The 17,167-nt window shown below is 45.4% G+C and overlaps 1 long non-coding RNA gene across 1 annotated transcript; it reads left to right on the top strand.

Moving 5' to 3' along the window:
• The first annotated feature begins 3,264 nt into the window (after positions 1-3,264).
• LOC123464084 lies at positions 3,265-5,987 on the top strand. Its single transcript, XR_006639343.1, has 3 exons — positions 3,265-3,401; positions 3,862-3,905; positions 5,799-5,987. It is a non-coding gene; the product is annotated as an uncharacterized LOC123464084 (long non-coding RNA).
• The last annotated feature ends 11,180 nt before the right edge of the window (positions 5,988-17,167 follow it).

Here is a 17,167-nt window from a genome sequence, read left to right as displayed (position 1 = left end):
AGATAGATAGATAGATAGATAGACAGACAAACAGACAGACAGATAGGTAGAATGAAAGGAAGAAAGACGCAAAAGAGAAAGAGTTTCAGAGATATAGCAAGAGCTAGACAGGCTGCGAAGGAAGAAGAGGAGGAAGGAAGCAGGGAAGGCAGGACAGAAGTGGAAATTTGTCAAATGCGGTGCATCCCACGTGGAATGACACCCTTCTGGTGCCAGTCGCCAGTGGGTCCCCCCTGGCTGCTCCCACCAGCATGATCCGGCCACACAGCAAGGAGCACGTATCGGGTCATCGGGCGCGATTTATTTAGCCCCAGTGTCAAATCCCCAGATGTCAAAGAGGAAGAAGCAGCCAGAGCAGTCCTGAGAAGACAGAAACGTCCATGGCTGTCGAGTCCTGTGAGAGAGCGCTCGCGACACAGAGAGCTTCCTTCTCTGCTCTGCTGCTCTGTTACTTACCCTAACTCCTGACACCCCACCGAGCCACTTCGACCGGCGCGCCTCTTCCAGCCAAGGCCCCCTCAGGACCTTCCCGTGGGCGTTTGCTGTACGTTGAGCAGCCGACAAGAAGGTGCCGAGTGCCGTGCCGTGCCATGCCAGCGAGAAGACCGACACCACGGGCAACGGCCGTGGGAACCGGCTGGGGGTGCGGGGGTCCCTCACAGACCAGGGGCCTCACGCCAGGCTCTCTTCCCCTCTTCTCCTGGCCACTCTCTTGGAAGGCTCACCTCGGACACGGCGCAATGCGAGGATCGCCTTGCAGATGACAGCCGTGCGTCTTCCTCTCTGCTGCCACCCACACCCGGGCAACCCCAAGCCACACGGAGGCGCCTGGTGAGCCGCTTGTCGCGCAGGTTGCCTGTCGAGGCAGCCGCCGCACCCAGGACGCCAGGCTCCAAGGCGCTGGTGGCAGGAATCGCCTTGGACACAGGTAGCCCAGCCGGGCAACTTTGGCAACGCTGGTAAGGAGGCCACTGAACCCTAGATGGCCAGACAGACTCTCTACACCCGGTCCACCTACACACTCGGGGGGGCACCTTGGCCCGTGGTGGGCACGCAGACACAGAAGGCGCCAGAGGCAGGGACGGTTGTGGCCTGCGTATTGGACGTGGCACCCTCACAAGTGCTCACACAATTCAGGGACGGGAGATCTCCCTCAGCTGCCAGGAGCAGAGGTACCTGGGCTGTGAAGCATCAGGAGAAACAGGAGGAAGAGGAGGAGGAAGAGTCTCACAGCTCCCACCAAAGGGAGGCCGATGCATGCAGGCACTGCCCTGAGGATGAACTGTGGTCTTCCCGCTAATTACAAAGAGACGGGCACAAGAAGACCATCCCCCGACCCTCCCACAGGGGCGTCACGTAGGGTGAGTGGCTGACGGGGTAGGAAACGAACGTGCCGTCTTTGTCCGGGTCGTTCCTGGGAGGTCCTCCTGCTCGCCGAGCCGAGGTCGACGGCCAAGAACACCAAGGCGGAGCACGTGCACGGCGCCGCGCTCGAAGGCACAGCGGATGCACGGGTGGAGCCCTGCTCCGTCTCTGCCGAGGGATGGGATCGCCCCCGGGGGTGTCTGTCTGTGGCTTGCGAGCGGAATTTCTTCTCCATGAAGTACAGGGCGAGGGAGTCACGTCTGAGGGAAAGTGAGGTGGAAGGGAAGAAGGGCTTGGAAGGGTAAGGGCGAATCCCACGTCCAAGGAGAAGACCGGGAGCGTTCCTGCTGTCCGCGGGAGGCGGCGTCCTTCCCTTGGCTAAGGGGACTTTGGCATGGGGCGGGCAGACGTTTCTCTGGCCAAAGAAAAGGGGGCGCTAAGCGGAGCTGTGGGTGAGAGAGAAAGCAAAGCGACCATGGAGGTAAGCGGTCGCCACTGCCCTCCATCGCCTCGTGGGTGGGGTGAGAAAGGGTGTGTTGTCTGGGTTGGACTCTTGGTTGACTGATTATGGTTCGGACGGTTGGATGGTGGGTCGGCGTGTTGGTTGTTTTTGAAGAGAAGGCCAAAAGGGTTAAGGAAGGGTGGTGAGTGTGAAGGCAGCGTGTGTGGTGCGGTGCGGGGCTGCGTGAGCTTGTGGAGGGGACTTTGCTGTGCGGCGGCGGGAAGAGGCTGTGGTGTGTGTTGTGGGGGCTGGCGGTGTGTGTTGAGGTGGTTGTGGGGAGGCGAGGCTTGTTCGGGGAGCGAGGGAAGGAGGTGAATGAGGCGTTGTGTATGTTTGTGTGGTGGTGGTGTTGGTTTGTGGCGCGTGTGTGTGCTGGTTTGTGTGTTGGGAGGACTTTAGATGTGGCTGTGGGGAGAAAAAGAAAGAAAAAGAAAAGCAAAGGAAAGGTCAAAATGTGCAGCCCAGGCTGGCCTCGAACTCATGATCCTCCTGCTTCTGCCTCTTCAGCAAATTCCTACCGGCGTGCGCCACTACCACCCGCGGCAGCTGTGCTCGCCTCAGCTCTATTCCAAGGTGCTCCCGGATGACGTCACGACGCCCCGCCCGTTCGCACCGCCCACTCCGCGCCGCCCCGCCCCGCCAGGCCCGCAAAGCGCTCCTCAACCTCCAGCCCCCGCGGGACGGGACGGGACCACGGGACCGGACGCCTGGCCGGCCCAGCCGGAGCGCCCTACCTCCCTCCCTGACTCCACACCACACACACACACACACACACACACACACACACACACACACTCACACACTCACACACTCACACCCCGCCCCCTGCTCGGCACACGCCGCCTGCGCCTCACGCACGCGCACGGCCACGGCCACGAGCACCCACTCCCACCACCCCAACACCCAACGCTCTGCCGCGCCTACCCACACCACTCACCCAGACACACGTATGCAACGCACACACGCCCGCCGACGCAAACCACGCGCTCCCTCTCACTCCCACTGCCTCGCGGCGCACACACGCCCTCCCGCCCGCCGCCAGCACCCTCCGCGTGCGTCCTCCGCCTCTCTTTGTTCTCCCTCCATCCTTATTTCTGGTATATCTGAGTCTTGGTACATCCAGAACAAACTTTAACAACTCTTTTTATTATTTAGTTTGTTTTACGCCAAAAAATACAGACTTGTGAGGACAGGGAATATGGAGACAATATGGGTTGTGTCAAAGTGTCGTGGCACTTCTGTGTATCTTACATGGAACTGTGAAATCAAACCCAGTTGTTTAGGTTTTCAGTCCCATACTTTCTTTTTTCTTTTGTTTTCTTTTTCTTTTTCTCCTTCTTCTTTTTTTTTTTTTTTTTTCTTTTTCGAGGTAGTGTCTCTCTGTAGCCCAGTCTGACGTGGAATTCATTATGTAACCTAAGCGTGGCCTCGAACTCCCTGTGTGATCTTCCTACCTCTGCCTTCCATGAGCCACTATGCCTGGCTTCCAAATCTATTTTTTTTTTTATAAAGGAATGGAAATAAAGGAAGTCTGGTAAGTCGAAAATCCGTTATTTCAACACATGAGTTTATGGGGTTAATTTTACATTGTAACTTCATCTTGGATGTACAGTTGGGAACAAAAGATGTGTATCACTCAGGTTTATAATATGTTGAAACTGACACCCATGTTGTTCTCTGATCTCTACACATTTGCAGTGGATTATGTGCGTCCCTTCCCACCCTCACTCTCACATACACACTGTTACATATAACTTACACTCACACAGCTCTAAAAAATGCCATATTTCACCAAAATTTGCCTGTCTCTTTACAGAGCTTTGTGTGCTATGAATGTCTAAGTTGCACACATCCAAAATGATAAAAACATAAAGAAATATAGATTATGGCCATTTTGCCAATTTACTAAGCTTTTCGATTGAGGACCTCAAGCCTCTTATTCAACCATCTTTTTTTTTTTTTTTTTTTTTTAACTACCTCACATGCTTCGAAAGACATATCCAAGTGGAAGAAATTCCCTCACCCACTTCTGGAAACGGTAAGTGAGTGGTTGACTGGGGATATTTAAGTCTCTGGGAGTCTAGGGCTCTGGGAGTTCAGCCAGAGACTGTGGGCTTGAGGCAGTTATGAATAATGGCTTCTCTTCTGGGCAGCTCACCTTGTTCTTTCAATACGAAAGATTGTTTTTTTCAATTAGATAGTCAGCCTATGACACTTTCAGAGATAGAGACAGCCTCAACATACTTAAACCTCCCCAGGTTAGCCCTCAGTTGTGTTCCCACCTTGGGGCTCCTACCCATTGCTGATTGGGTGTTGTCTTGCTTTAATCAAGCCTGTCTGCTGTTTCTGACCTTGCTGTATTTCTGATTCCTGTACAATAAAGCTGGTTGCATTCATTCCTCTCACTGACCTTATGGCCTGGGGATGGTAATTCCTTTACCACCCCCTAGTCAAGGACTCACTCTGGGAGAACTCACCAGGAGTTGCTTTTCAGCTGGTTCACCTTACCTTCTTCCTGATCCTTTCTCAAAACCCAAAACCCCTGCCACCTCGATAGTCTCATTTGATAGAGGATGGTAATGGGCCACTCTTTCTTTTCCTACACAGCATCCCTCTCCACTTGTAATCTATGCTTTCTTGGACAATCTTAACATTTTTAGAGATATTGTCTGGGATCTTTGGTACAGGGAACAATAGATTGGGCCTACCTGCATGGTGACCAAGAAATGATGAACATGCCACATGAAGCCAGGATGCTTTGAGTCCCCAGAGTCTTCAGAAGCTTTGCTCACCCACAGCACAAGACATACCAAGAAAACCAGCTTTCAGGAGCATCTCTGCCCCTTTTCCAGTGGGGCCCATGCTAGGAATCCTCTAGTGCATCAGGAAGTTGCTAGTTGCAATCTATAGGGATGGAAGTAAAGAATGAAAGGAGTTGAGGAGATGGCTCCATAGTTAAGGCACTTCCTTGCAAAGCCTGTTGGCCCAGCTTTGATTCCCCAGTACCAACAAACCCAGAAGCACAAAGTGGTGCATGGAGTGTATTTGTGACAGTCACAAGAGGCCCTGACCCTCTCTTCTTCCCCCTCCCACCTCCTATATATGTGCTTTTAAAAATTAAAAACAAAAGCAACCAAGCAAGTAAGCATCCAAAAACCTTGCCTGCACTCTGCCCAGAGAGCAGAATGGCAGAATGGTCCAGCCAAACAAAACTGCCTACAAGGGTGGGAGAGATTGCTCAGTGGTTAAGGCCATTGCCTACAAAGCCTAACAACTGGGATTCAGTTCTCCAGTACCCATATAAAGCCAGATACAAAGGGGTGCACGCATCTGGAGTTCATTAACAGTGGCTGAAGGCTGTGGCATATCCATTCTCTCTCTTTTCTCTCTCTCTCTCTCTCTCTCTGCATGCAAATAAATAAATAAAATAGAGCTGGAAGGATGGCTTAGCAACTAAGGCATTTGCCTACTAAGCCAGAGGATCCAGGTTCAATTCCCCAGGACCCACATTAGCCAGATGCACAACGAGGCACACGCATCTGGAGTTCATTTGCAGTGGCTGGAACGCCCATATTCTCTCCCTCCCTCTCTCTCTCTCTCTTTCTCTCTCTCTCTCGCATAAAACTGCCTGCAATTCTAAAGTGGATGGATGTAGAAAATATTATACTAAGATGACTTAGGCACTCATATGTGGATCCTAGATTTGAATTTTTAGATTTGCACAGAAGTTGTAGTAAGAGTCAATTACAGAGGGGAAGCTCGAAAGAGGCCATGGGAGGAGGGTGTTGTTACAGAAAGGGGATAACAAGACACTTATGATGGTTTATACTGATTGTCAATTTGATGGCACCTAGAATCAACTGTGAGGGGTTATCTTAATTAGGTTAATTAAGCTGGAAGCACCTTAGTCATGGGTGACACCATTCCACAGGCCAAGCTCCAAGACTATATTAAAAGGAGAGAGCTGGCTGGGTGCCAGTGTTGACTGCGCTCTGCTTCCTCACTGTGGACTGAACGTGGCCAGCTGCCTCAAGCTCCTGATCCCATACCTTCCCCACCATGATGGACTGTTACCTGGAACTGTAAGCTGAAATAAATCCTTCCACCTTAAACTGACATTTGTCAGGTAATTTGTCCCAGCAACAAGAAGGTGACATATGTGATATGAAAGTAGAAAGGCAGAGGGAGAGGTAGGAGGATCGCCATCTGGGCTACAGTGAGACCCTACCTTGAAAAACAACAACAACGAACAACAACAACAAAATAGTAGAGAGGCAGGGCTGGAGAGATGGCTTAGTGGTTAAGGCATTTGCCCCTGAAGCCTAAGGACCTAGGCTTAATTCCCCAATACCCATGTAAACCATATGCACAAGGTGGTGCATGCATCTGAGTTTGTTTGCAGTGGCTAGAGGCCCTGGTGTGCCAATTCATTCTCTCTCTCTCAAATAAATAAAAATGAAAAATATTTCATTTATAAAAAAAGAAGAAGAAGAAGAGGGCTGGAGAGATGGCTTAGCGGTTAAGCGCTTGCCTGTGAAGCCTAAGGACCCCGGTTCGAGGCTCGGTTCCCCAGGTCCCACGTTAGCCAGATGCACAAGGGGGCGCACGCGTCTGGAGTTCGTTTGCAGAGGCTGGAAGCCCTGGCGCGCCCATTCTCTCTCTCTCCCTCTTATCTGTCTTTCTCTCTGTGTCTGTCGCTCTCAATTAAATAAATAAAAAAATTAAAAAAAAAAACATAGTTTAAAAAAAGAAGAAGAAAGTAGAGGGGTGAAGAGATGGCTTAACAATTAAGGCACTTGCAATTAAGGTGCTTGCATGCAAAGCCAAAGAACCCAGGTTCAATCCCCCAGAACCCACATGGGACAGATACACAAGATGGCACATGTGTCTGGAGTTTGTTTGCAGCAGTTGGAGGCCCTGGCATGTCTATTCTTTCTCTTCCTCCCTCCCTCTTTTTCTCTCTCTCTCAAACAAATAATAAAACTAAAATATATATTTTTTAAAGCTGGCCATGGTGGTGTACACCTTTAATCCCAGCCCTTGAGAGGCAGAGGTAGGTGTATTACTCTGAGTTCAAGGCCACCCTGAGACAACATAGTGAATTCCAGGTCAGCCTGGACCAGAATGAAACCCTACCTTGAAAAACGCAAAACAAAACAAAAATTTAAAAAGAAAGTAGTGGGACAGAATACCGAGGGTGAATTGTTGAAGTGGGAATAGCATAGTGGAAGAGTAAAGATCAAAAAAAAAAAAAAAAAAAAAAAAGCAAGCCTGGATAAGACTTAGATGGAGTAACTTTCCAAGGAACCTGAGCCCTAATTCAATTTTTCAGGCTTTCATAGCAAAGAACAACTTACAATGATGTGGATCATATTTGGCAATACATCATTTTTCTAGGTGGAACAGGATCACAGGGAAGGAAAGGGGGAGTTGGAGTTAGGCTCAAGAATGCTGACCATGGGCTGGAGAGATGGCTTAGCGGTTAGGCGCTTGCCTGTGAAGCCTAAGGACCCCGGTTTGAGGCTCGGTTCCCCAGGTCCCACGTTAGCCAGATGCACAGGGGGGGCGCACACATCTGGAGTTCGTTTGCAGAGGCTGGAAGCCCTGGCGGGCCCATTCTCTCTCTCCCTCCCTCTATCTGTCTTTCTGTGTCTGTCGCTCTCAAATAAATAAATAAAAATTAAAAAAAAAAAAAAAAGAATGCTGACCAGCCTACTGCCTTCTATTTCCTTCAGTTTCTCCCTATTGTTGGGGCCCTCCTAAACTGCTGGGCTTCAAGGTTACTTAGATGCATACAGACATGTAGCTATCTTCTGTGCTATGTAAGATCCTTACCATATCCCACACCCCTACCACTATAGGGCTGGGGAGATTAAGGATAGGAGTGGTTGTAAGGGAGGATTAACCAAAACTAAAGATGTATTTTAAAAGCCATAAGGAAACTCACTTCTTTGTTAGCTAATTAAAAATATAATTTTAATCCCAACACTTGGGAGGCTGAGGTGGGAGGATCACTGTGAGTTTGAGGCCAGCCTGAGACTATATAATGAATTCCAGATCAGCCTAGAATAAAACTATTATATATTGGGCTTAGCACTTAAGGTATTTGTAGTATGCAGTGGCTGGAGCCCCTGGCACACCCATTCTCTCTCTCTCTATATATATATCCTAGCAAATAAATAAAATAAAATTAAAAAAAAATAAAAGAGCCAGGCATGTTGGTGCATGCCTTTAATCCCAGCACTTGAGAGGCAGAGGCAGGATGATTGCCATGAGTTTGAGGCCACCCTGAGACTACATAGTGAATTCCAGGTCAGCCTGGACTAGAGTGAAACCCAATCTTGAAAAAAAAAAAAGAGAGAGAGAGAGAAGAAAAGAAAACCACTATATATATGTATGTGTGTGTGTGTGTGTGTGTATATATATATATATATATATATATATATATATATATATATATGATTTTCTTTTTGGTTTTTTGAGGTAAAATCTCACTCTAGCCCTGGCAAAATACCCTGGCACAATATATATATTTTGCCAGGGCTAGAGTCAGACTTTTTACCCTGCATGTAGGTAATGCTGTTCACATAAAGCCTTACATAGTTACAATAAAATCCCAGTGCTAGAGGTGGGACGCATCTCATCTCAGTGATTTTTAGGCCTGGGAGGTATCTGAGACTTCCAAAATAATACAGGATATTCCCAATGCTCTTGGTTGCCCACCATACCTAGATTGTAGCACTGTGTTGTTAAAAACACCACAAACTTCAGTTGAAGCGCATAGAGAAATCCAGCTGAAACACATGGAAATCAGTAGCTTTCCTATATACTAACAACAAATATGCCGAAGAACTCTTAATATCAATGGCCTCAATGCCCCAATCAAAAGACACAGGCTTGCAGAGTGGATTAAAAGGCAGGACCTGTTTGTTTGTTGCCTCCAAGAAATTCATCTCTCTATAAAAGACAGACACTATCTTAGGGTGAAAGGATGGAAAATAATATTCCAAGCAAATGGGCCTAGGAAACAAGCAGGTGTTGCTATCCTAATATCTGACAGGTTAGACTTCAAACCAACATTAGTGAGGAAAGATAAAAAAGGTCACTTTAAATTGATTAAAGAAAAAATTCAACAGGAAGACATTGTAATTCTAAACATATATGCATCTAACATGGGTGTCCCCAATTTCACCAAACAAACACTATTAGACTTAAGGCCACAGATAACACCAAGCATAATTGTAGTGGGTGACTTCAATACCCCAGTCTCATCTATTGACAGATCATCCCAGCAAAAAAAATAAAGAGAGAGACATCTGGATTAAATAATGTTAAAGAACAAATGGACTTAACAGATATCTACAGAACATTCCAACCAAATGCTACCGAATGCAAATTTTTCCCAGCAGCACATAGAACATTCTCTAAACTAGACTGTATATAGTACCCAAAGCAACTCTTAACAAATACAGGAAAATTGAAATAATTCTTTGTACTCTATCTACTCACAATGGGATTAAACTACAAGTCAGCAACAAGAAAAACTACAGAGCATATACAAAATCATGGAGACTGAACAGTATACTACTGAATGATGATTAGGTCATTGAAGAAATCAAACAGGAAATCAAAGAATTCATAGAATCAAATGATAATGTGAACATAATATACCAAAACTTTTGGGACACAATGAAGACAGTCCGAAGAGAAAAATTTATAGCTTTAAGTGCCTATATTAAGAAATTAGAGCGCAGGGAGACAGGGTCACTTCCGGCGGGGGTCGGGCGAGGTGGCCTGGGTGGCTGGCGCTCCCAGGCCGCGGCCCGGAGTGGGGATCAGCGTGGTGGTTCTGTGGTTCTGAGCTCCAGGCATCCCGGGTGCGTCTTGCTGGGAAAGAGGAAAGGGTCATTTGGAGCCGACCGCTTCCAGCTTCCTGGGGGGCCACTTGGAGTTCGGGTTGGGAGTGGGTCCCTTGGGATGAATTTCCTCCACTAGACCAGCTCTTCTAGGCACTCCAGTGTTTAAAAGAGCAAGGCTACAATCCATTTAACAATGAACTGAACCACCTAGAAGGGTACAAAGGAATCATCTCTAAGTGACCAAGAAGAGTCCTTGCTTTTAAAAAAAAAAAAAAAAAAAAAAGATAAAAATAAGATCTTGTTCATGAATGAAAATATCTACATTTCAGAACAGCTACATTTTATTCAAGAAGTTCCCTATGATTACCCATAATCACAGTCTTTTAGTATAGCTAGCACACCTTAAATTCTTATGGAATATGTTACTGAATGTATTTTAGATACAGAATAAGAGAAATAATGAATTTTTGCTTTCTTTGCTTTCTATATTTTCCTGGTAGCTTCTGTGTAGTTAATCAAAGACTTCACTGGAATAGTATGTAATAGAATAGTAGCATGTTACAGAATAGTAGTGTGTAATAAAGGTCCGAATTCAGGTGTCATAAACCAAAATCAAAAACAGCAGACTATTGTAGAATGTATCATGCTTGTTGGATTTCATTTTCACTTTTCCTTAAGCAGATTTTTTTGTAGCACATTATGATAATTTATGGACAATTTTCTTTTGAGATAGGTTCTCATTCTAGCCCAGGCTAACCTGGAGTTCACTATGTAGTCTCAGGGTGCCCTTGAACTCACGGCAATCCTCCTACTTCTGCCTTCCATGTGCTGGGATTAATGGTGTGTGCCATCATGCCCAGCAACACTATGACAACATATCTAATAAGAAGACAAGTCAGGCCAGTATGATGTGCTGTCCTTGTTTCTATAGAGGACCTAAACTGAAAGTAACACAAACCAACTAAGTCTGTATCCTACTATTCAAGGCCAGGTCCTCTGAACCCTTACTCCCTCTGCCTGAAAGCTATATCTTTACATGCTAATGAGGAGATTACCCTATGGCACTGCACTTTTTCTCAAGATGTGAAGGGATCTCAAAAGAGGACTCTCGAGGAGGCCAAAAGTTAGTTTTTTCAGCAAACTAAAATTTGAGAAATTCAACAGTGGAAATTCTCACAGGACAGCATATGCATGGCCACAGCTTGTCCTCAGTTGAAGCTGATTTTCTTTCCTCTGATGTGTATTTAGAAAGGGCTCTAAATTCTAAAGAATGACTTTTCTGATATCAGTACCATTCCGAGACTTATCATCAATCCACCAGCCAGCCAGTTCCTGTACATCAGTCTAGGCTCAGCCCTGGAATCACAGGTGTGCTTGTCTTTTTGGACAGGTGTATCATCATCTGATGGTCCTTGTGGTGGAGGGGTTTCTCCATGGCTGCTGAGCAGGGACTAGCCACACTGCACAGGCTCCAGATGATCACTTCATCCTCTACTTTGGGACCTTGTTCTTACAGCAGTATTCAGAGTTCACATGGCTAGTTTTTGGTCAGAGAGAATAAGAATGGTGTAGGAAACTTGTGGCTGGTGCTGCCTCCCCTGTTGTAAAGTAGGGCTGGCACAGATGACTGAGGAGAACACTTTGTTAGGTGCAACCCCCTGCTATGTTAGTTTAGTGGTTTTTTGAGGTAGGGTCTCACTCTAGCCCAGGCTGACCTGGAATTCACTCTGTATTCTCAGGGTGGCCTTGAACTCCACCTAACCTCTGCCTCCCTAGTGCTGGGATAAAAGGCATGCGCCACCACGCCCGGCTCCCCACTGTTATTTTTAATGATATTAAGACATTTCACGTTTTTTGGAGAGTCACTATAAGAACTTGCTGGTTTATATAATTGAAATACATTTATTGTCTTCAAGGTAAAGCAAATTATTATATTAATAAAATGTAAATATTAAATGGTTGCTTAAAACTTTTAAGTTGAGGCAAACATATGACTTCATTATTTATATCCTATATAGTTCATTGTTAAATTATTTCCATTATCAATTAGCATCCATTTATAAAGATGCATTCTTAACATTGTTTTGGTCAGTTGAAATACAGCAGGAAAATTCACACAGTTCAAAAATATCAGCCATGCATTTCTGCTGCATATTAAACTCTATGATAAGTATTGCAGAAAAGAAAAAAGAAATTTGAAAGGTTGCAAGTAAACAACTTAATGCTTCACCTTAAGGCCTTGGAAAAAGAAGAACAAGGCAAACCAAAAATCAGTAAATCGGAAGAAACAATAAAGATTAAGGCAAAAATTAATGAAATAGCAACAAAAAATACAAAGAATCAATGAAACAACAAGTTGGTTCTTTGAAAGGGTGAACAAGATTAATAAACCCTTAGCAAATATGACCAAAAGAAAGAGAGAAGAGACACAAATTAATAAAATTAGAGATGAAAAGGCGCTGTTATAACAGATATCAAAGAAATTCAGAAAATCATAAGGACATACATATACTCCAATAAGTTAGAAAATCTGAAAGAAATGGATGATTTACTTGATTTATATGACCTACCAAAATTAAATCAAGATGAGATAAACCATTTAGATAGACCTATAACAATAACAGAGATCTAGGAGGTCATAAAATAAATTTCCCAACTAAAAAATGTCCATGCCCAGATGGATTCACTGGTGAATTTTATCAGACTTTCATGGAAGAACTAACACTAATGCTTCTTAAACTTTTCCAAAAAACAGAAAAGAAAAGAATCCTACCAAACTCCTTCTATGAGGCCAGCATCACCCTGATACCAAACCAGACAAAGACAGGACAAAAAAAGAAAATTACAGACCAAACTCCCTCATGAATATAGATGCAAAAAGTCTGAACAAAATATTGACAAACAGAATACAAGAATATATCAGAAAGATCATACACCTCAACTGTGGTGGTTTGGTTTGGGTGTCCCCCATAGACTTAGGTGTCCTGGGTGCTAGGTTCCCAGTTGATGGAGATTTTGGAGTTGGCACCTCCTGGAAGTAGTGTGTTGTTGGAGGTGGGCTTGTGGGTGTTTTGTCCAGTTTCCCCATGCCAGTGTTTGGCACACTCTCCTGTTGCTATTGTCCACCTTATGTTGGCAGGGGGTGATGTCCACTCTGCTCATGCCATTATGGAGCATTTCCTCGAGTCTGTAAGTCAAAAATAAACCTTTTTTCCCAAAAGCTGTTGTTGGTCAAGTGATTTCTGCCAGCAATGCAAACCTGACTACAACAGTAATGTTGGTACTAAGGCATGGTATCATTTGCTGCCAGACACCTGACTGTGTGACTTTGGCCTCTTGGAGCTGATTTTCAAGAGGAATGTGGAAGGATTTGATCCTTGGCCTACGAGATGCCTTGCAGTGTTGTAAATCCAGCTGGATGGACTATTCTGGTTAGAGTTGAAAGACCTGAATGCAGTAAGAACTATGGACTATGAGGTTTGGCTTATGAGGGTGAGAAACAGATTTGTCTAGACTGGGTTAGAAGCAGTTTGTGTGAGCAGTTTGCTGTTATGGCTGTATCCTGAGTAGTTGTGCAGGGTTGCTTTGCATAGAAATGGACTAGTGTGAGCAGAGGGATATGGTACAGAAAAATCTTTAGGCCAAAACTGCTGCCTGTTCAGCTGCAATTGAGAGATTAAACCCATTGAGATTGGGCCAGTTGACCTGCACTGAGACAACAGAAAGAATGCAGTCTTTTGAAGGGGCCTGAATGCTGAAGAAGTATCCTGTCCTTCAACGTCTGCTTTATTCCCCCCCCCCAACTGGATTAACAAATTGGCACCCTACCTGGTATTATGGAGTATAAAATGTAGGAAAGAAAGCCGGGTGTGGTGGCACACGCCTTTAATCCCAGCACTCAGGAGGCAGAGGTAGGAGAATCACAGTTTGAGATTGCATAGTGAATTCCAGGTCAGCCTGAACTAGAGTGAGACCCTGCCTTGAAAAACAAAAACAAGAAAGAAAAAGGAAATACAGGAAAGAGAGGGTCTTGAGTTTGCAGCACAGTTTTGTGTTTTGGAAATGGTCATGGGCAGTGTATAGCAGGTTTGCAGGATGCCTGCATGGCATTGGGAATAGCAAAGAAATATTCAACCAATACAAGATTTAAAACAACCAGGGCAAACTCTGTAGCTCCAAGTCCAACAACTCTAGTCAGTGACAAATCTCCAAGACTGATAATTCTTAGCAGCAACAAGTCTCTGGAGTTCCAATTCCACCCCTTCAGCTAGACTACTCACAGTCCTGGAAAACTTCACTGGGGCCATCAGCTCTCCTTAGCAGCCATCTTGTGGTCCCAGCATCTCCACTGAGACCCCACTACATCATCCTCACAGCTCCATCAGGTCTCCATGCAAGGCATCCTGCAAATCTGCTTCACACTGCCCATGGCATGTTCCAAAACAAAAGCCTAGTTGCAAATTCAATGACCCTCTTTCCTGCATTTCTTAAACACCATAATACCAGGTGGGGTGCCAATTTGTCAATCCAGGGGGAAATAAAGCAGACTTTGAAGAACAGGACACTCCAGCATTCAGGCCCCTTGAAGACTGCATTCTTTCTTCTGTCCCAATGCAGGTAAAGCTGGCCCAATCTCAAAGGTTTTAATCTCTCATACAATTGCAGATGAATGTTTTGACCCAAAGATTTCATTTTTTTCAAGTGCCTTCCATTCTTCTCTCCAGCTCCCATTCTGTTTTTCTTCCCTCCCCATCCCAGGAATCCCATTACTCACTGACACCTTCTACCACCTGCCCCAACTCCCAGAATGCCATCCATTGGCTTAGCCCCTTCATTAGGAGCAAACTCATTAGAAGTAAACTGGCTTTTACATGGGTTCTAGGGCTCCTCACTGAGGTACTCAAGGCAAGGATATTTTATTTTATTTTTTATTTTATTGAGGTAGGCTTTCATTCGAGCTGGCCCAGGCTGACCTTGAACTCACTCTGTAGTCTCAGGATGGACTAGAATTGAACTCACACTCCTGAGCACTGGGATTAGAGTCATACACCACAATGCCTTGCTTATAGTCTCTTAATATATATATATATATGTATTTGTTTGAATGGGAAGGGGATACAATGGAGAATAGAGTTTCAAAGGGGAAAGTGGGGGGGAGGGAAGGTATTACCATGGGGTATTTTTTATAATCATGGAAGTTGGTAATAAAAATTTGGAAAAAAAAACCCAGTTTTTCAAAATTCAAAGTAGGAAAAAAAATAAAAAGAAATTTTCCATGTATTGAATGATACTGAAATGGGTATCATATCATCCTTAGAAGTAAAAAGTGTTTATGAAACAGAAAAAAAAAATTTTGGTTTGAGATAGACACAGAGTGAAAGAGGCAGAGTGAGAGAGAGAGAATATAGGCATGCCAGGGTCTCTTGCCACTGCAAATGAACAACAGACACATGCACTACTTCGTGCATCTGGCTTTCTAGGGGCACTGGGGAATGGAACCCAAGCCATCAGGTTTTGAAGGCAGTGTGTTAAACCACTGAACCATCTCCCCATTTCCTGGTAAAGCATTTATTTGCTAAATTGTTCATTCATTCCTAAAACACTCAGTGTGCTCTATGAAGTGGGAGTCAGGATACTAGACACAGAGATTGATGGATGAAACTAACTGGGGCAATGGAAGCCAGGGGCTTGGATGGATAAAGAAAACAAGAGGCCACAGGAGGCAGGACTGAGGAAGCACAGAGACCATACTTCAAAGGAGAGAAGGATATGGTTTACCTAAGAAAGTGACTGGAGTGTAGAGTGGAGTGTGAGGGTTAGACCAGTGAGCCCCCAAAGCAGGAGACCCTCTAAAGGATTAGATTCCACCCTGGCCCTGGAAAGAGCACAAGTTATTTGATATTCTGATGAACACCATTGGGGGTCCTCAAGGAGCATGAAAGGAGACATCCGCCCTGGGACATACTGAACAGCGCACCTACTCAGGCTGTTTACTCTCATTTGTGCTACACTGAGACACCGTATAGCAGCCGCAAGCCATGCAGTTGAGAAAAAAAATCTTCAGCTATAAGAGGCAAAAGGGGCTGGGGGTGGTGTGAAGGCTGTCTACAACCTTTAGACATTTGCTTTAATTCTCCACTTCTTAGCTGACATCAGGATGCAATTTGGATTAGACTTTTCTTTTCTTTCTTTCTTTCGTTTTTTTTTTTTTGGTTTTTTCGAGGTAGGGTCTTAATCTAGCTCAGGCTGACCTGGAATTCACTCTGTAGTCTCAGGGTGGCCTTGAACTCACCATGATCCTCCTACCTCTGCTTCCTCAGTACTGGGATTAAGGGTGTGCCCCGTGTGCCCCACCACGCCTGGCTAAACCTCTTTTTTTTTTTTTTTTAATTTTTATTTATTTATTTGAGAGCGACAGACACAGAGAGAAAGACAGATAGGGGGAGAGAGAGAGAATGGGCGCGCCAGGGCTTCCAGCCTCTGCAAATGAACTCCAGATGCGTGCGCCCCCTTGTGCATCTGGCTAACGTGGGACTCGAACTGGGGTCCTTAGGCTTCACAGGCAAGCACTTAACCGCTAAGCCATCTCTCCAGCCCTAAACCTCTTCTTTTGAATTAGTCCCCTTCCCCACTTTCATGTCTTGTGTGTAAGAGAGACTCACTGAGTTTAGTTAGAGTTGTCTAGTGGTTTGACTCAGATGTACCCTATAAACTCATGTGTTTTCAATGCTTGGGTCCCAGCTGGTGGTGATTTGGGAGGTGGAGACTTGCTGGAGTGTTGCTGGGGTACTATAGTCAGCTCCCTCTTTCTAGAGCTCGACTCACACTCTTGCTGCTTTCTGAAAGTGGCGGTGACAAATTGTGATGCCCAGCCTCTGTCCTATCGATCTTTCCCTTGCTCATTATGAAGCTTCTCCTCAAGACCTTTTTTCCCAAAAGCTGTTGTTGGTCAAGTGATTTCTGCCAGCAATGCAAACCTGACTACAACAGTAATGTTGGTACTAAGGCATGGTATCATTTGCTGCCAGACACCTGACTGTGTGACTTTGGCCTCTTGGAGCTGATTTTCAAGAGGAATGTGGAAGGATTTGATCCTTGGCCTACGAGATGCCTTGCAGTGTTGTAAATCCAGCTGGATGGACTATTCTGGTTAGAGTTGAAAGACCTGAATGCAGTAAGAACTATGGACTATGAGGTTTGGCTTATGAGGGTGAGAAACAGATTTGTCTAGACTGGGTTAGAAGCAGTTTGTGTGAGCAGTTTGCTGTTATGGCTGTATCCTGAGTAGTTGTGCAGGGTTGCTTTGCATAGAAATGGACTAGTGTGAGCAGAGGGATATGGTACAGAAAAATCTTTAGGCCAAAACTGCTGCCTGTTCAGCTGCAATTGAGAGATTAAACCCATTGAGATTGGGCCAGTTGACCTGCACTGAGACAACAGA

Source organism: Jaculus jaculus, chromosome 10 (assembly GCF_020740685.1).
Source record: "Jaculus jaculus isolate mJacJac1 chromosome 10, mJacJac1.mat.Y.cur, whole genome shotgun sequence".
In the NCBI taxonomy this organism is placed as follows: Eukaryota; Metazoa; Chordata; class Mammalia; order Rodentia; family Dipodidae; genus Jaculus; species Jaculus jaculus.
This window is presented reverse-complemented; position numbering and strand designations above follow the sequence as displayed.